We start from the raw sequence: 19,098 nt of genomic DNA on the forward strand, positions 1-19,098 counted from the left end.
CCTCCAGAAAGGACAGATTCATTGTCACACTGGTAGAAGGTCAACCCCCATTGAACCAGCAGAGGTGATTTGCAAGTTTTATTTTGCATAAAAATTACATAAACCCAAAGAAGGGAAAAAGACCACATCCAGACATCTACGCTTTAGCTGTTAAACGCATCGCTGTAAGGATTATGGGTCAGGGATACTTTAACATCTGACGTCCACACTACCCTGGAGTTTTCTTTCCCCTAAAACTTAGAAATTTTACTAGTCTAGGGCTGTGTCTGAGAAGTTTTGAAGCAATATTGCACTCAACTGCATTTGCTTCCTGATCGGTTCTTATCCGTCTGTATCCAACTACCAACTACAAAGCAGACAATCTGTATCCTGTTTACACCAGCATGCACATCACCAGTGTATGTGAATGGTCACCTGATGCATGCGTTTTCAGGTTTGTGTTAGTATGGATGAATCGTTTTATTTGGATGAATATTTGTCACTTTAGTCTACCTAAACAAGTGGAAACATGTCTCCCCTATTGGATAACGTAAATGCTTATTTTAATGTTATGCATTTGCCCTAATTGGATTTAGTTGTTGGTCAAATTGTGTAGAAATGTGTTATTATGATATTTCAATTCAATGTTTACCTGTGGTGTTGCCGATCAGGTGCCTGCTGCTGCAGACGGGAGAGGCAAGTTTCTCAGACTCGCCCAAATCCCGGAGGCCTTCGGCAGCCGAGTTAACGGGCTGCAGAAACCGTTGGCTGAGCTTTAAAGACAATGTCTAAGGAAAAGAGAGCAGTAGTTCCTAAGTGGCTCCTAGGATGTTAGCAGCGCAATTAAACAAAGCTCTGCTAATCTTTACAGCTGGCGTTACGAGGCAATGTGTTCTCTTGGAGAGGTGTTATCCATAGCATGGCACTGGGAGTCTGACAGGCTGGATAATGTGCCCTGCAAGCTGCCGCCGCCCCACAGAGGTGCCGTCACTGCACCAGCAAAAAGTCTGATATATACATCATGAGGAGAGGGGACAAAAACACAGCCATGAATAGCATTAGTCCATTAGTAACGCTGCCGTTATTTTTGTGTGGTGTTTAATGAAATATAAATTTACCTCAAGTTATGGCGTAATGAATTACATTAACACTAAACATTTAATTTCATGGTATTTGGGAACAAAAGATGTTTTGCCTATTACGCTTTTCTCACAGTGCTGATGGGAAGCTTTGCACGGACACATATTCAGGATCCCACAAGACTTTGTTTTCTTTCTGTGTAACTCAGAAGTCGTAAAGCATCAGTCCTGACAACCTGTTGCACTGAGTCTGAACTCAGCTTTACCCGGATTTCAAACCAACCTGGGGACTCTGGTCAACCTCAAGGTTCAGGTTCTTCCAACAGTCTGCCTAATATCCCACTAATCTTTAGGGAAGTGGATGGTCAAAAAATTATCCAACCGGCTGATGTGTGCTAAAATAAAAGACTTTGATATTTATGTGTTTTTAGGGCGGGGTGAAGAGATGCTATCTTGGGTCTATTAATGCAGTCATTGCTGTGTTGCCCCAGGCCGGAGTGCCTTAATCCAGAGGAGTGAGAGTGAATAGGACTCTGGCTCGGGCTTGCCAGACCTACTTAGGTTCTGGTTGAGAGCACAGTGCTGTGTGGGCGAATCTATTCTATCCTGGGCAGGGCACAGCATAAACATTGCCCAGGGAACTCAGGCAGGCGGGTAGGCATGCAGGCAGTCAAGCGGACAAGAGCAAAAACTATAAGGATGGTTGCCTTTAATTTGCTTTTTACCGACTCTCCTCAAGTGTCCAGGGCCTGAGAGAGAGATCCCAGTGTGTACATGTGTGGAAATTACCTGTAGACACTATATTTCTTTTCTATGGCTTCTCCAAAGTATGGACTGTTATCAACCCTTCTCTTGCTCACATACACAGATGCACATACACACGCTCTCTCAAACACTCTTTCACAGTGAATCTGGCCGACCCGTCCAGTCGGCGGCCGTGCAACGATGACTCGCTTGCTCTCTTACTGTCTTTTAAGTGATCTGTGTTTGCTCCATGGCACTCTGGTGCACTGACCTCCCGACCCGGCATGTAAACAGAACACCGCTGCCCCCCCGTCCCCGTCCACTACCCTGCCACCACCATCCCCCACCCTCTGCTACCAAATAAGGAAGACAAGATCCACCGAGAGCCAGCAAGTCAGTCAGCCAACCTAGCGAGGAGGCCATTAGTGGGCCAATAAAGAACCACCTCTGGCATAACTCATCACTCCTGGCCTCTCTGGCCTCACCCACCTCTCCACAGCGCATAAAGGCACATGCACACACAGTCCCGCCATACACACACACACACACACACACACACACACCAGCTGAAAGGCACGATTCAATCTGCGCCCAGCATCACGTGCAAAGGTACCCAAAAGCATTAAAGGCACTCAAACGCTCATACAGTACACTGCATACAATGAGGCACGTGCCTGAACATAAACACAGTGGAAGACACATGTGCACACACAGCCTTTTGTACGTACACTCATGTACGTACAAAAGGCGTATTCACTGGGCACTACAAATACACACTACATGTATGCAGGGTAATGATATAGTACTGCATTAAACATACACTGTGGAGCTTCAGGGAGGCCTCTCAACAATCAAATGTGTTTCTAACTTTGCTTAAAGATGTATTTATATGGCGCTATATCATTACAGATAATTATCCATCCGTAAAAGTGCTTATTACCACACAAAAACAAGCCAGCACGGAAAACATTTAACAGAATACGACTTTTAGATTGCTGTTACCAGAGGTTGGGCTTCTACATCTGTGATGCTGATTACTGCTAATTTAAAATTTACATTTGGTCGATTTCATGTCAAAGTAAGAAATTCAAAAGCTTCTCATTGAGCATCAAGACATGAAAGACTCCCACATATTTTTAATTACATTTACACATTTTTGGTAAATTATACACCTATTTCCCATTCAAAGGCAGAGATGCACAGAAATACATGAATTGATCAAATCAAAATGGATGAATAAAACAACATTGTAGATCCTCCCTCGATTTACAGCGGATGTAGTGACAGAGGAACAGGAGCATCCTGTATTGATATACAAATTGAACGTACAATGTGTAATAAAACCCTCACATGATGCCCACGGGAGAGGCACATCGGAAACACTCACAGTCAAACGGACCCTCTGCCCAGTCCAGTAAGTGCAGATTGAAAATGCAGAGTGCAACAACAGCGGCCACCATGTAGAACAACATTTGTCGGTTTAGCATAATTCACGAGGCACAGACAGTTTTAAAACCCTCCCTCTCCGTCTACGTCTTTGTGTCCCTCCGTTCTGTCTCTTGCTCTGAAATTCTTGGGTTTATTTAGCTGCACCTGCCTCCAAACGTCAGCTCGGTTCAACAGAGCTGCAGGGGAAACACTCTCAGAGAGAGAAAGCCATATTGAGAGTGAGCCAGTTAAAAAGAAAATGCACAAGAGTCGAGGGAGAGAGAGCGGCAGCGGGTGTGTTTGGTAAGCGAACAGACCTCCAGGATGGTCGTAGTGAATCCACAGAATTATGCTAACAAATACCACTGTATAATTTATGCGTTTGTCTAATGTCTTCTCCACAGAGGGCATTGGTTGTAAAGTGAGATTCACAGTCAAGACAGGATGTTTTAAATAAGCAGCCTTTCCAAGAGGCAAAGGGGACCGGGGGGGCTACATTGAACCAAACCAGACCTAAGAAACATATGATACTAAACCCATATGCATAATAGTAAAGTAGTAAATTTGTTCTTGCTATTATTCAACCTCTAAAATTATGAAACTTTTTGCAGAAAGCTAATGGCAGGGGGCCTCATTCTAGGATGTCCCACCATGGTGTTGTTGCAGTCTCCTGTAGATAGCTGATCATAGAATTTAAGGGGCCTCTCGCAATTTTTTTCTAAATTAAACAGCCGGAGGGGGTGGTCGCTCTTAGCTTGGGGTCCCAGGCAAATGCTGGCTTTCCTATCCTGCTGTGATGCTTCTGTGCTAAATGGCAGACTGGATCCACAAAAATTGGGATTGTGAGTTTCAAAAGCATAAATAGGCATCAGACTCCCTCTGAAAAATGAGCCACATACTTCAGATAATGCAGCTTTTGTATCAACAAGAAATTCGTGCAGACCGAAACAAAATGGGATAAGAAACGTTTTAGTAAATGTGAGTATTGAGCTGCAAAGGGAACTGTTGCTCAAGTCAGACTGTTGTTGCAATGTAAGATTTCATCCTTGCAACTAACCATGTTTCCTTTAACACTGAAGGGGAAGTTCAGCTCATCCAGCTCTTATTTAGGAGCACCTGCTTATTCATGCAATCATCCAATCAGCCAGTCATGTGACGGGGGAAACTGAATCCCAGTGACTTTGACAGTAGCAGGATTGTCGGTGCCAGATGAGATGGTTTGAGTTTTTTTGAAACCGCTCGTCTCCTGGGACTCTCACACTCGACCGTCTCCAGTCGGAATGGTGTGAAAAACAAAAAGCTTCCAGCGAGCAGCAGTTCACTGGACAGAAACGCCTTGTTGATGAGAGAGGTCAGCGGATAATGGCCCGACAGGTCGGAGCTGACAGAAAGGCTACGGTATCTGAGATAAACACTCTTTACCACTGAGCAGAAGCAGCTCAGACGAGGATGGGCTACAACAGCAGAAGACGATGTTGGGTTCCACTCCTGTCTGATGGTGCGCATGTGGGCACAGGCTCAACAGAAGTGGACGATTGAAGGCAGGGAAAGATCTGCTGAATAATTCAGATGGTATTGGCAGAAAGTGTCTGCATGAATCCAGGGACCACTCTTTGGTCACCTTCACACCGTTAGAATGTCACAACCTTTCTGAGTATCGTTGCAGCCGTGGTCACCTCTCCATGACCCTAATTAACAAACTGTTAATATCCCAATGTTCTCCAGTGGCCTCCTCAGACACCAGATCTACATCCAGTTGAACCTTTGGGATGTGGTGCAACAGGAGCATGAATGATGAAATTATTCAACGCAGTCATTCCCAACATGGATCAGAATCTAACAGGAAGGTTTTCAACATCTTGTAAAATCCATGCCATCAAGAATTGAGAATGTTTTGAGAGCAAAGGGAGGCCCGGCCCAGTGTGCTGTTCCTAATGAAGTGCTTGGTGATGTGTGTAGGAATGTGTGTTTCACAGAGAAACGCACCATGTGAAAGGCGGTATCTGAAGAGATCCAAAATTCCCAAAAATGCAGAGAGCTGAAAGATTTATTCGCTATCAGTAGCGTGTAATTCATTGCATTCCCATCCCTGCCCCTCCCAGTAGTGCACCCACTGAGCTCCCGTCTCCATTCTCAGACTCCTGTCTGTTGCCGTGCTCACTCGTGTATCAAGGTAATGAATTCATAATCTCTCCCAAGCTCTTTGTAGATCCCTATCGTGGTGGGAGATAAGAGGGAGCATCGTTGCACTCTAATAGCCGTCAGTCTGCCTATGTTCCTGTTTGCTACGTGAGTGGGTGTGTGTGTTTGTGTGTCGAGTGAACCGCCCGTCGCCGCAAACCCCAGCACATCATGGGAGGAGAAAGAAAATGATTCGAGCCCTGAGCACAGTCACTTATCAGCAAACTGTTGGAACTGCATGTCCACCAACGGCAGCAAATGTCTCCCAGAGAGAACATCGTTGAGCACTGGTCTACTTTCTTCCAGGGTCTTGTTTGCACTAAAACGCCACATAGCACTTCCCAACCCAGCTGACAGGCGCTCAATCACAGGAAGAGTAAATATCCGAGAGGGTGAGGCAGACTTAGTAACTAAACCTGTGACGGGGGAGGGGGGGGAGCTCTCGAGGGCCACCAACCACCACATGCACGTGTTTTTAATTGTGTTTTCGGCAGAGTGATGAAATGTCCTCCATTTGAGCACGGGCTGGCAGTAAGTGGGCTGTCGCCTCCAGGGACATGGTGAACGATGGCCCTCCACTATCGGTGGTGATTGTGCCTCAACCCCTGGGGGTGACATAGATGAAAGGGGTAGCAGGAAGACAATAAGGAAAGGCGTGACACTCTTGTTTTAACCCTCTTTCATGGGTTGGAAACATGGCAGGGAGGAAGGAATAAACCGTAAATATATTTGTTTAAAGCCGGTCAAGCTGAACCCGGCCGGTTGTGCCATTTTGCACCCTTCAACTTCCTTCGTGAATTCTGAAATTAAAGTTCCAACTAACTATAGATTTGGTTTTGGAAGCAAAACAATCTTCATCAAATATATGCCACAAATATACAGATTTTACATTTACTTATTTGTAATAAAAGAGATTTTAGAGGGGCGATACCAATACTGATATATATATTATTCTGCAAATTTTAATATGAAAGGCTGAAATAAATTTGTATTAGCCGACTGATCAATCATTTGGCTCAAAGGAAAATTATGTTTTAAGCCTTTTTTTGTTAGAGTAATAAGCTCAATAGATAAAATACAAATGTATTAAAAAAATTTGACTAATCCTAATTAAAATGAACACCAACAACTAGGCCGGGTAATTGTGTTCTACGTGTCTTTTTTTCTTGTATAGATTGCACAATTAAAACAGTAAGTTGCTTTCAGATTTTTCTCTCCAAGTATCTATTACATACAATCTATGAGTGCTGTGTTAAAAATTTAATTAGAGTTTAACAAAGATATTTTCTCTTGTGCGTATGAAAATGCTCATTGTATTAACGCAAATTGAGTTTAATGACTCCAATTCCTTTTGAAATCAGCTGAAATAAGTGTATTACATTTCAAATAAAGAGGTATTTTGGTAGAAAATTTAGAAACGTCCTGTGTTCTGAAGTGTTCTTTTCTTGCATGTTGGTGTTTCTGTAGCATGGCAGGATAAACACTGTGCATGGATAAACATTGAGCATCACCTTCACTTAGAAGCGTAACAGTTGACAGAGGGCCAGTAGCCAGGATGTAGAACCATGGTCCACTGGTCGTTTGGAGCATCTTCACACACTACACGCCGTTACACGATTCGGTAACAACACGCCAACGATTAAACGCTTTCCCTCAAGCACTTGCCACATCTTCCGCTCGCTGAATTTACATGGCATTTATGAACACTCACAAGGAAAACAAAAAGTGGAGAGGGAGAGGGGGAGCAGGGGAAGAGGGCTCCTAGTGTGGAGGAGTCTCATTATTCCGTTATGGATTGCACATGTCAGGCGGTAAGTGCTCATTTTATCCTTTCCAAAGCACTAGCCTCGGCCACTGAGCGCATTTCCCTACCCGAGTGAAATTTACCATGTTAAGGCTCAAGCCACCGGGGGGAATGGAGGAGAGAGCTCTGGGTTGCCGCTCAGATATACCAGCCTGATTAAATAAGGGTCTGTAGTGTGAATAAGAGGCCATGGGAGAAATCAGCGTAACATAAATGCATGTTTTTTACTCACCAGTTAAATTGATTACAGCCCCCCCCCCCACACACACACACACACACACACACACACACACCCTTCCCACTTACACGCACACCTCGCACCTCTTTATAGTGTGTTACACGTCACGCTGGGTTTTAAACAAAGAGCAGAGAGAGGGCAGTGGAGGATTGCTTGTGGCTCACGGTGGGCTTTCTGCCAACACACTGCTAAGATGGGTCTGTTTTTAAAAGGGCCTGTTCCCATCCATTATTGCCGGCATACCTTGAAAAGTTCACACAGGATATATTGCTACTCCTTTTTTCTATTGGCCAGGAGAGGCCTTTCCGTGTGATGCACGGTGTTCAATCCTTTTCCCCTCAACTTTCTAATACAAACCCTTAATGCTCGGGGAAGTTGCTTTGACATCAGCGGCTGAGCAGCATTTATCATCTGCGCAGCAAGTTTATTTTCACTGCAGAATCAGTCAGTAACGTCCTTCACCTACTGAGCCTGGATGATTGTGGATTAAAATATAATCTCAAACTAGAGAAAGGAGAGAAAATGTAACTGGCCTCAGCCAAAGGTGTAATAGCATGTTGCGGCCTGCAGGCTGGTGGTTAACTGACTGTGGGTCAGTTGATTGATGATTCCTCCCTCCCTGCAGGAGGAAGTGGACACCAGCTGACTCTACTCACTTTCAAATCCTACCAGCCAATCAGAATGGCCGTCTCAGCTCAAAGGCAATGTGATTGGGTGAAATGTGTTAAAACCCCTGCTGACTTTAACAGGAAAGTGACTGAAGTGGGATGAACAGTAAAGACAAAAAGTTGTTTCTTGATTGTATTATAAGAGCTGTCCTTAAAGAAAGACTTTGTCTGTAACACTTCACACCTTAAAATGTTATTTTTAATACCATTTAAATTAAATCAATTCTTTCAAATAATATTAAATAAATGTAATTGTGAACAAGGACAAAGGAGACTTCTTTGCGGTTGAGTGGCCAGAAAAAAGAAAAAGAAATTCATGAAATAAATAAAACTAAGTAACCTTTCCCAAATTATGATCACATACGAGTTGCCTGACATGAGGTTTGAATTAGAAATAGTAAAATATCCTTCACAGAATGGCAGTAAATTGCAGTCAATTAATGACACATACATCCTTCCACCAAGTGTGAAACTGTGTTGAGTTGTTTTTGTGTATTTGTGTGCTTTTTGTGTAGTCAAACGTAGGCTACAGGGGTGAAAACATAATCTAAACTCAAGAATTAATATTTGAAAAGCAGGTTTTTCCTTTTTTTTTTTTCAAAGTTTGTCTTAGATTTAAGAAACAGTACAATCCTCCCATGAGTCCCTGCTGCCTCATGTCATCGCCCCACAGTCTCCTCTTCTTTGTGCCACCGCAGCACAGATTTATAAAAGAACCGCTCGGCCACGGTAACTCGTTTCGCTGCGGGCCCCGTGGCGCTGTGATTTCCGACCAAACGCACTTGAACGCACCAAGTGGGCGAATTTACGACCGGGGAGCAGCGGAGAGACGGGAGTTTATGAGGCGGCCATGAACGCAGCACAGGGCTCCGTATTTTCTGCTGTATAGGGGAAGGAGGGAGGGAGGGGGGGTGTCTGACTCCTGTCTCCCAACCCCCAGTCTGTGCGAGGTGGGATTTTGGGGAAGAAAGAAATCCAAAACCTGGGTCGCGGAGATAACCACTGACACCCGGTGAAGAGGCACGCACCCGCGGATCCGAGCGCGGCGGTGTCGCGCACGGATTATTCTGAGGTTTTTCCCCGTTTTTCTTCACTTTGCGGAGATCCCGGCTCGGAGCGTGTGATCGTGGGGAGAGCAGGAATACAAACACCCGGGGGGGATCACAGAGGAGCGTTCTCCACTCGCTCCTCTCCGCTAACAAGTGACTGCTCCGCCGCTGGAGAAAGTGGAATATAGCGGATTTTTCATTCTGCTGCCGGGGGGGATGCGGAGAAAGCGCTTTTTCTTCTGAGGGGAATACTCACGGAGAGAAGACGGAGTTTGGTTTGAAAAAGCTGCCCCCCGTAAACCAACTACAGGGGGTAGTCTTCCCAAACCCCCTTCTCCCGCTGTAGAAGTAAGTGCTGGCAACTTTTCTTCTTCCAAAAAAAAAAAAACTTTTGCTATTCCAATGAAAGCTGGTTAAAGATATTGAGGAGGCAAATAAAAAGTTAAGGGAAAGAGACATTTTTCGTCTCCAGGGTCAAAGCTGGACCGTTGTGTCCGCCAGGTATTCGGGCAGCTCGACCCACTGGAGGAGAGAAAGAAAGAAGAAGTGGAAAAGTCTGGTTCTCTCTGTGTTGTAGATGAAACTTTAGTTGACCTGTCTTCGACTCGGTTTAGGCTTTTTTTGCTTCATCCTAACCCTGCGCCTTAATGCAGCAATATCCAAGTTGTATTATACCTAGACCCCCCCCCCATCCCCCCCATTAGACACAGATCAGACACTGAAGCTCCACTTTGTTCAGATTCTACCTCAAAATAGATTATTTTGCATTTAAAAACGTGGAAATTAGCCTTTAAAAAGAAAATTGAGCCATTGTTTTAAACATGGATGGACATTGAGAGCATGAATAGAAAAAATAAAAAGAAGGAACCATTGCAATGATGGATAAGCAATAGACTTAAAGCCCATTCAAATATGTAATTACCAATAAACAGCAAGAAAATAATCACGGTCATACGTTGTGTTTGACTTCGTTTAACATTCTTTATACTCATCCATAGTGGTAACGTAGTACTAAGCGTGCCTGGGTTCTATAGGAGCCAGCTTTGTGCTGAGATTACTGCTATTGATTGAAGTTCATTTGTTATCAGTGTACATCACAGAGTCCCTGTGTTCCTAGTTCTCTGATGTTTGTTACTGTGTAATTTTTTTACTTTGTAGCGTGACTTCTTTTTTATTCAAGGCTTCTCTTCTGCCTCGGGAAGTTAATTTTAGTCTTGATTGAGTCGGGAACACAGCTCCGGGCCACGGTCCGTCTGCTCCCTTGTTCTTTCCTTCTTTGTGGAGGCGAGCCACCCTGTGTCAAGTGAGTCCAATTTGAATTGCAATGGATCTTACGTTTATCAGAACGTTTGAGGCTGAACCTTCCCCCGGGCGACGCACGCACCCGCTCCCCCCTCCACCCACCACCTTGCCACCGCCACCGCCGCCCCAACAGCAACTGCAGGCCAAAAAAAGATTAGTGATGCATTTCATTGACTGGGGGGTGGCAGAGCGGCAGCTTCAAATGCTGTTGTTGTTCGGTTCCCAATGTTAATAAAAAAGTAAAGGTCTGGGACTGTGTGGACTGTGGAGGTCAGAGGTCAGAGGTCAGCATGGAATCAAGCTGGAAGACTTGTATGGCGCAGACGCTTGGGGTCGAAGGTCAAGGATTCGGTCATAGCGACTAGTCATTGGTATCTCGTTTGATATTTTGTGCCTGTTTCAAATCTCGCCGATTTCTTTCCCAACTTGGTGCAGAGCAAATATGTATTCTGTTCTCTTCTGGTGTTAATGGAAAAACCAATACAGGTTCTATCAAATTCAATTTCTACAGTGTTTGTTGATGGAAATTAGGGATTTTTCCTTTCACCTATCTCGGGCTCATCTCTCTTGTATTCCAGGATTCAATCAGCCCGCTTCGCTGAATAAATAAACTCATTTGTCTTATGATGGGAGTCACATGCCGATTGTCAGTAGCAAGCGGGAGTCTTGTCCTTCAGAGTAATTGGACAACATGTATACCGAGAGGCTGTGCATCAAAGTGTGTTCTGGATTCTTAATGTGGCTTTAATTGAACAATTTATCAGCCCTGATCACTGTCAAATGACCGGGCGAAAAAGACAAAATGCAATGGAAATGCCAGGAATAAGCTGCCAACCACAGTCGGCTAGGAGGGACCGGCGTATCTGTCGCTGCAGCACCGGCTTGGTTATTATTTCATTTAATTTTACTTATTTATTTTTCTGTCTGTAAAAATCGCAGATCGATAGATTTGTGAGTGGCAAGCTTGTAAGCAGTGGTATTGAATATTGAGGGCAGTGGGAACATTACATCTTTGAAAAACTTATTTTATTGGACAAAACTTTTGATTTCCCCCCCCCCCCCCAGAAACAGAGGTATCGGACAAGTGTCCTCCTCAGGGTTTTGAAATTCATTTCCTTCACAATGATTACTTTCTGAGCTGTTTTTCTTTTATTTCGCTTACCTAAACAGTCAAGTGTATTCTTTCCATTTTTGACGGGATCAAAGTGTAGAAGAGATTCTCGAGTAGCCACAGGCCTGTAACTGCGATTCATAGTCATGTATTTGACTTCTGGTATTTGAACAGGTTCAGCATGTGTCTTTTTTAACTGTTTTATATGACTTTCGTGCCTTGGAGTTCTTCCCATAAAGTGCATTTTTGACTTTGACATTCAACCAACTTAGGCCGTCCAGTAATAATAGCTTTTATAGAGGCAATGTTAGCAGAGCTCTTGATTGTAAAAGAGCTTTTCACGAGTAGAGACTTCCCAGATGCTGCAGTGAAACTTGCTCTCTAACTAAAATGAAACACAAACACACACACACACACACACAAATATATTTGATGATACTGCAATAAATGATGAGCGCTTGATAAATAACTTTAGTCTCTTCATTAGTCCGCTTCTTTTCTACTTGAATTCATGCCTTGGTATGATCAAAGGGTATAAAATGCTTAACTCGCAATGAGACCAAAACGTTCATCAGCAAACACATTTGCTGCATGTACACGCTCAGTCCTTTGTTCGAGGCTTTTAGGCCTGCAATTTCACAGACACCCACTATTTTTTTTTCCTTCCACAGCCCTGTTCATTTTATTCAAATCCAAATTAGGAGCATTTTGGTGGCATCAAGTGCTTTGCAATTAGTCACATCGGACTTAGCGCAACACAGTTAATGACAGCTGCTCTGTGTCTGCTGTTGCAGAAAGAGAGAGAAATGTGCACTGTGCAGAGGCGCTGTTGCACTCTCAGCTAATTGTGTTTATTCATTTTAATTTGCTCTCAGTGCTAAATTTGTCCTCTTCCAGCGACACGAGGCGCAATTAGTCCGAGACAGTGTGTCTTGTAAAGTGTCCCCTCCCCTCCTCTCTGATTTGTGGATTAGCCATCCCTTGTCATTCACATTCACTTCATCGCCACATATCCAGGCCGGGCAAAAACTATTTAGAATGTACCATTTTGCATCTTTATAGAATTACAGTCACTATGCATATAGAGGGGAGAGCATGCAAATTACAACATTGTTGCTGTTGCATTAATGATTTTGTGTAATATAGTTGACTGTTCTCAACCCTCGTATTTGCAGTCACAAGTATGGCCTTGGTTATCAATGATCTATGATTAATAATGCAAATGAATAGTTGATTTGCATTCATGTCATGTGTTAGGGACATTATGTGCACTACATATAATATTAATGATACTCCAAGGGTTACGGTAAGGCTAATCATAAATGTGTCAGGGCTTTGACTGTTTTTATGATAAGCAATGTTCAAATCAGTAATTTAATGTTTTTATTATTATATTATAATATAGTAGTGTTACAAGTGTGATTTATTCAATAACATTGATTGCTCTGAGTTTATCTCAGACATGGACATTTAATCTTGGTGATAGGTCCGTGCGTCACAGCTCTCGTCTGACATCACCAGCAATGATAGAGTGGGACAGTGACTTGTGACCTGGTGACAGTCTTCCAACAACACTTCAAAGATCCCGGGAAAGTAAAGTGTCTGGAATAACTTGACTTGACACTTGACATTAGTGAATTTGTCAAATCACCTGAGATTTTCCATTTGGAATGCCAGAAATGTTTAAGGAGTATAATGTTGATATCCAATTTGTCCTTGTCTCTGCATTTGTCTGGTGCATGTGGTAACAGATACAGCACAACATTTGTTATCTAATTCAGAAAATGTACAGACCTTGGTTTATGCAAGCCTTTACAAGCTGGATTTATCGAAAAACACCATCTTTTTTCCCTTTGCAAAAGGAATATTAATATTCAACGTCTGCAATTTTCCCTTCAAAATATAACAAAACACATATATTGCTGCATATAATCATAGAGGATAAAGCCTCCCCTTTTGAAAATGCACTCGGTATTGTAAGTCAATTTGGACCTTTTCACACCTTGGATTTCCATATTAGTCCAGACAGAAATAGCCTTCAGTCAAAGAGTAAAGCTTGAACATTGTAGTTACAATTTAAAACGTTGTCAAGGTTAAACTTCTGGAGGCTGTAATTTTTACTCACTGGACCTTTATTTTCACCTTGGCCATAAGTGGAGAAACATGGGACTTGTGGCTAGCAGAGGAATTATTGACCACTCACTCGGTGATCCCTGCCGGTTGCCTAGGGTCAAATTGGTAGTTCTGTCCACGACGGACCTCCTTGGAGGTGAGAAATGTCCATGACCCTCCAGGCTTCCACCAGAAGTCATATTGAAACACCATTTCCACTGAACTCACATTGTCAATGCTCCAATGCGCCAATAATGGTATTGTTCATAGATGACACAGGTTGGGATAATATCATATGATATAGACAAAAACTGATATCAGGATTTTTTCTCTGATTTTCTTGATAGCAGTAGGTCGATGATATTTCGCACCCTTCAAAATGTGCTTTGAGAATTGCAGTCATAAAGTTATTGTGTACAAAAGTTGTTGTCTCATACACATCAACCCCCCCCCCCCCCCCTGCCAAACTATCTAATAAAGCCTTGGGGAATAGAACATCAACACACTGTCAGCTCCCCAGCCTCCAGCCCAATCCCTCGGCACTTCCATGTTTTATGAAAGGGATTCGCTCCAGCTCCTTCTGATGAAGTGACAGTAATCTCCTTTTGACGACGAGCAGGAGTACACCTTCTGTTGATGCCTACCTCCTCATTCACTCTAGTCTACCTCCCTCAAAGATGTAACACACTTGAACAAACATAGTGCATAGCTTGTTAAAGCCGGAGAGGAAACCATACACAAACTTGAATTAACTCCCTGATCCCATCCTCTTTATGGTTATAGAGTTAATGTGAACTGGTGTTTCATGGTGAGAAGTAATTAACACCCAGTCTAGGACAAGCATCCAATGGGTGTGTCTCGTCCTGTCTCGCTGTCTGGGCGTCTCCTGATGCTTGCTGTTGGGCTGTTCCTGTGTTAAGTGTGATTACCAGCTGGCCTCCTCCAGATTGATGCACAGGGGTTCCCCTTGGGGCGTCTGCCTCCCCCTACTCTTTGCAAACCAAGTCTGGCAGGAAGGGCAGCCCTGCGCCCTGGCAGTTTGACCCTTCTGAGGTTTTAGACACGTGGTGGTGGTGGGGGTGGGCTAAGGAACCTCGCTCTCACGCCTGAACGGTTTGAACAGGTTGCAGATAGCTCATTTAAACGCCGCTCATGCAGGCTGTTAGATGCCCCACACCAGCCTGTTGAGCCATCTGCATGGAAAGTGTATTTGTGAAGTAGGATGCAGTGGAGTGGAATAGTTTCCAAAAACATCTATATGTGCAGACACTATCATTTTACCATGTGAGGCAAAACATGTTCAAACACTTTGCCAAAATGAAGTGTGTGACAGCTGACTGCTAAGGTCATTTCACTTTTTCCCTGCATCCGCCGAACTGTCCATCACCAGGAATGTTTCTTGTTTTAGTTTCCCTATGCAACCCATTATACCCTTGTCCAGTCTACAATGTCAAATTTCAATTTGTTTCTGATTTTGCAACTTCCTGTGATTAAAACAACTATTGTAAACATTAGCGTCTGACTTCAAAATAAGGGTAATGAGGAGCTTCTCAGACGCCTGCCTTATAACTAGTTCTGACTCTTCTCCAGGTTGTTACTTCAGTTTGGGACAGTTCCAGGAGAGGTGAGTGGGTTTGTGTGTGTATGTGTGGGCTGGAAGCTGTTAATCTGATGGTGCTTATTGTTCGCACACAGAGAGCCCAGGGCAAGATGGCTTGGCCCATTCTGGTGACCCCCCCCACCCCCCGTTTTTCCCCAACCAACCACCCTGTCCTTTTGTTCGTTCCCTCTCCACACATGCTCACCCTTAGCCAAACTTTAGGGACATCTGGTACAAGTGGGTGGGGGGTGGGGGACTACAGGAGGAGTAAGGAAAAGAAAGGAGAAGAAGGTGAAGGAGGAAAAGAGGTGCATTCATCGGACCCGAGGGGTGGGAGGTGAGAGATGGGGGTCGCAAAGAAACATGTGTATGCAGGAGGGTGGGGGTTGTTGTCATAGCGTAAAGAAAGGGAAGTAGGGTAGCTAAAGAGGAGTAGGCAGATAATTGATGGATGGAAGTAATTGTGTGTAATGCAAGCAAGGAAACATGGGCCTCTGGGTTGGAGAGATACAGAAAGGGAGAAAGAGAGGCAGCCCGTGAATAGGAGCAGAGAAAGGAGGGGGGGGGGAGAGAGACAGGAAAGGGAATAATAAAGAGAGGGAGTGTGCGATAAATAGGAGGCCGTGGAGAAAGAGAGATGAGAAGACAGTGAGGAAGGGTACAGAGAGGAGACTGGGAGAGAGGAGCAGGGGAAGAGGGGTAGTAGGAAAGGGAGGGGGGGGGCTGCTGTTATGTTGCATCACTCAGCACAAGCTGGGGTTAAGAAGGAGTAACTACCTGCCTGTCAGGCTGATCGTTCATCCCTATGCATCAGGGGATACGCGTCCTGGTTTATGAGAGATGGCGCCACTATGTGGGCCACTTACCCATAGAAAATGGCTGCCTGTGCAGATCTGGGAATATGAACAGAAGTGCCTTGTTGGCTCCTCCGAGCTGGTGATGGTTGCTTTGTATGCAGATGATGCCATTATCTCCCTTTACGACAAGATGCCTAGTGTTGCATAGTTTTCTGCTATTCACATTTTATCCTCTATTTGTGTTAATCTCGCCCTCTGAAAACATTTATTGTGTATTAATAATTCCCCTATCGCAACCACACCTCTCCATCGAAAAGCCCAATCATAAGTAATTACAACGCCCGGCTGCCTGAGTGCCTTTTCAAACAGCACGCTGCCTCATCTTTAAATGCAATGGAAACAAAGCTGATGTGCTCCAGTCTGGAAATTACAGTGTACCAGTGGCGTGTTAAACAGAAAAAGGAGACAGAGAGAAGGCACCAGAGGCAAAATGATCTGAGTTTCCTCTCGATTTTTCACTGTGCATCACAAGCTTGTCTCCCAAACAGCGAAGAAAGGTTTGTCAAGCGCATCATGGTGGAGAGAGTGGAGCGTTCCCCAGGCCCTGGGAAGATAGAAGGTGACATTTGTATGTAAATGGAGACCGGCACTCTCCACTACATTGGAGCTGACAGGGAACAGAGTGCGCAACCTGTTATTTTTGTTTCTTTTTTTCTGAGAAGTTGAAGATGTTGCCATTTCTGTGATATTTGTTTTTTGGGAAGAAGATGAATGTTAAAGGCTGCGGGCCCTTTTGAGCAGCAGACATTTTGATTCGTCAAAGTAGGAAAGGGCAATGTGTTCCTGATAACATTAACAATGCCCCTGTTCTATTCAACAGTCACAGCGATTCATTTTATTATTTACACCTGTGCTTTTCCTGCTGTCACATGTCAAAATGTCTGCTGTGGAAATGTATGTGGTTGCGTGTGAAACGCGTCTGTGCATTTGTCACACACATGCAGTAAATGCGTGAGCACATACATCAGTCCACACCCACAGGTAGACATTTTTATCTAGGCGTATTGCTCTGAAATATCGACCAATACATCAGAGTGGTAGCCAGAAGAATGACATTAGGTTAGTGGATATAAGTTTTCTTTTTGTTGTTGTTGTCTGATCTGTTTGATTGCTCAAGGATTAGCAGATTCTGACATAAAGACATTAACTCAGGTCACAAGATTCATACAAATAATCCGAGCAGTTCCAATAATGCTCCAGCACCTGCAGTGGCAGGATCCCTAATTAACTCTTGAGTCTCTCTGTCAGAGAAGATAATCCTGATTAAAAAGTGATGGAGGCTGGAGTAGAATGACAACATAGCTGCCATGGTTAGGAAGATTAGCCCTACTACAGGGTGGGAGGGGGGCTACCCCCTTGCTGCTGTTACCCTTTTGTCTATGGCTCAAATCCATGATGAAAGAATAATGGTTTTGGAGATTTTATTTATTTCCATCTGTTTTTGGAGAGGAGAAGATTTTGTTTGTCTCTAAATTGCTTCATGTTTTTTTACTCTATCACCCCCCCCCCACACACACACACACACACACACACACATACCCCCCACCACCACCACCCATCCATACTCTCCCCCCATACTTCCTGGACTGGGATCTCCCAGTTTTTATAAAGCGTATTTGTTTTTGCTGTCTGATAACATGAGTGGTTGAACAAGCTGATTTGTTCCTCTGGCCAACACTAACAAAGTCATCCAATCAAACCACACTTAGTGGGTGTCTCGCCATTGAAGGATTGCTTGTAACCATGGAGGTTCACATATCTCTTTTTCTGTAGCCACACATATTGTGGGAATGTCCTAGCTGCTGACCCGCTACCTTCACATCCTTAAAGTGTCATTTCAAAGTGTAAAATGCAAACAGTCACTTGTTAGTTTGGATGGTCAAAAAGGGAATTGAGCCAGCAGAGCGGGAGTAAAGTAAACGCATTTTTTTAAAGGGAAATAAACATGGCTGATATCAGACTGTCTATTTGCCGTTCATGTGAGGAGATAGTGTTGACACAAACGGAAGCATAGAGCCAGCGCCGCTGTGCTTATGCTTGCAGCCCGATGCCACCAAGTGGGAACCACAAGAGAAATGCACCTAGAGATAGTAATATATCATATATGACTATTTGAAGAAAGCAGGAATAGTGTCAGGGAGCAGAAAGGGGCTCTTATTTGACAAAAACAGTTATATAACACAGTTATAAAATGCACCAACAAGTCCAATGGAACTCATCATCTCAAGATTCAGTTCCTCAAACAAGGTTTCTGTTGGTAAGGGTGTAAGAACAAAGCTAAAATGGAAGCACAAAGAAAATGACTTGTGTGGCAGGGAGGCCCTGTGCCCACTGTGAGCCAGTCTTTAAGCCAGAGAGATGGGTGTAGGGTATCTGCAGATAAGCCAACCCCCCCACCCCCAAGGCTTCCCCTTTGACATTTATCATCATATAGCCCCCAGCCTGCAGTCTCAATAGGGGGTAGGCCTACAAACATGGGAGCAGAAGGGTAAACAAAAGCAGGTCTGGCATCTAAATAGGGGGTTCTACTCACAGCCCCAGCACTTTTGCCTTTGGGTTAGTGACGTGGAAAACGACAGCTACTGTAACAATCATATAAAAAAAGGCCAACAGGATAATTGGAAGTAGGCAGAAAGAAAGAGAGACGGAGAGAGCTGGCAGAAGGCAAATGGAAACTGCAGCATAGAAACAGAAACAGGAGGTAGATGAGAACAGAGGGTTTTCCATTTTCAAGTAGATAAAGGAGCATTAATGAATTTGAACCAGTGCCCTCTTTGTATATACCATAAGGGTTAAAAAATAGTAAGCAGCAGATTGGGGTTTAGTGTTTTTTTAATCTACAGCCAAACTGTCCTTTAGAGGCACAGGGGTTCTCCCATTTCTGCAATCACTCAAATGGCCGTTGCACCGCTTGCCAACTGCCGCGGGTCAGGTCTGTGCCAGGTC

At 44.0% G+C, this 19,098-nt stretch overlaps 1 protein-coding gene across 5 annotated transcripts in view; it reads left to right on the top strand.

Moving 5' to 3' along the window:
- Positions 1 to 19,098, top strand: part of ptprsa (protein tyrosine phosphatase receptor type Sa) — a 215,371-nt gene that overhangs the window by 45,067 nt on the left and 151,206 nt on the right. Inside the window, exon 1 of one of the 5 annotated variants that reach the window (XM_062395297.1) lies at positions 9,078 to 9,518. The exons of the other annotated variants lie outside the window; for them this stretch is intronic. The gene's annotated coding sequence lies outside the window, so the exon portion shown is untranslated. Of the gene's footprint in view, positions 1 to 9,077; positions 9,519 to 19,098 lie in introns of those variants that run through there. 5 annotated transcript variants of the gene reach the window in all.

The sequence above is a fragment of the Platichthys flesus genome, chromosome 9 (genome assembly GCF_949316205.1).
Source record: "Platichthys flesus chromosome 9, fPlaFle2.1, whole genome shotgun sequence".
NCBI classification, from domain to species: Eukaryota; Metazoa; Chordata; class Actinopteri; order Pleuronectiformes; family Pleuronectidae; genus Platichthys; species Platichthys flesus.